This window comes from Octopus bimaculoides, chromosome 3 (assembly GCF_001194135.2).
Source record: "Octopus bimaculoides isolate UCB-OBI-ISO-001 chromosome 3, ASM119413v2, whole genome shotgun sequence".
Classification (NCBI taxonomy): Eukaryota; Metazoa; Mollusca; class Cephalopoda; order Octopoda; family Octopodidae; genus Octopus; species Octopus bimaculoides.
Genome location: NC_068983.1, coordinates 32734071 through 32734867, shown reverse-complemented (window position 1 = coordinate 32734867; position 797 = coordinate 32734071). Strand labels below are relative to the sequence as shown.

Below are 797 nucleotides of genomic sequence, written 5' to 3'. Positions count from 1 at the left end.
ATATATATATATATATATATATATATATAGATGTATGTATGTGTGTGTGTGTGTGTGTACACACCCACCGCTTTTGACTGATTGTATTCATTCTATACGAGAATGTGGTCACGCACATTGTGAATATTGGCAGCAAAAATTAATTTGTTATGAAAAGAACACTGGTTAGCCTTCGTTATATAAAGAAACTTGGTTAATGAAAACGACGTAACGAATTTTGTTCAAATTTAATTAAGGAAAATAACAAGCATTTGTCAATATTTTTTCCAGTTTCATATTTAAATCTATCACTCCAAATGACATTAAAATCACCAAGATCCTGCTTCTCTTTAAGTATTAGATAACGTAAACAACATAATCTGTAGCAATAGTGTCACATATATCAATGAGACTTTCAAGGTAGTTTGAAAATAATACATCGCTGTTACAACTCTTTATCGATTCATGATATTCTTTTCTTTTGCTTCTCGTGTTTTTTCTATATAAATTGCTTTGCAAAAGAGTGCGGACACCTATTCTTCAGTGATTAAGTATATTTTTTCCTTCTTGTTCTATTTTCAATCATTTGCCTGCGGTCATCCACGGGTCGTTAACTGCAAGGGTCTTAGACGGAATCTATCTATCAAGCCACTATCTTACACTTTCTGTCTTTTATTTAAAGAAAATACGACGGAAATACACACACATGAATACACATACATACACACAAACACACACACACACACACACTCGCACACACGCACACACACACACAAACGCGCACGCACGCACGCACACACGCACACGCACACACACAC

General features: G+C 34.6%; 1 protein-coding gene across 1 annotated transcript in view; it reads right to left on the bottom strand.

Moving 5' to 3' along the window:
• The window catches only part of LOC106872479 (leukocyte tyrosine kinase receptor), a 278847-nt gene that overhangs the window by 122842 nt on the left and 155208 nt on the right, over positions 1 to 797 (bottom strand). The window lies entirely within an intron of this gene.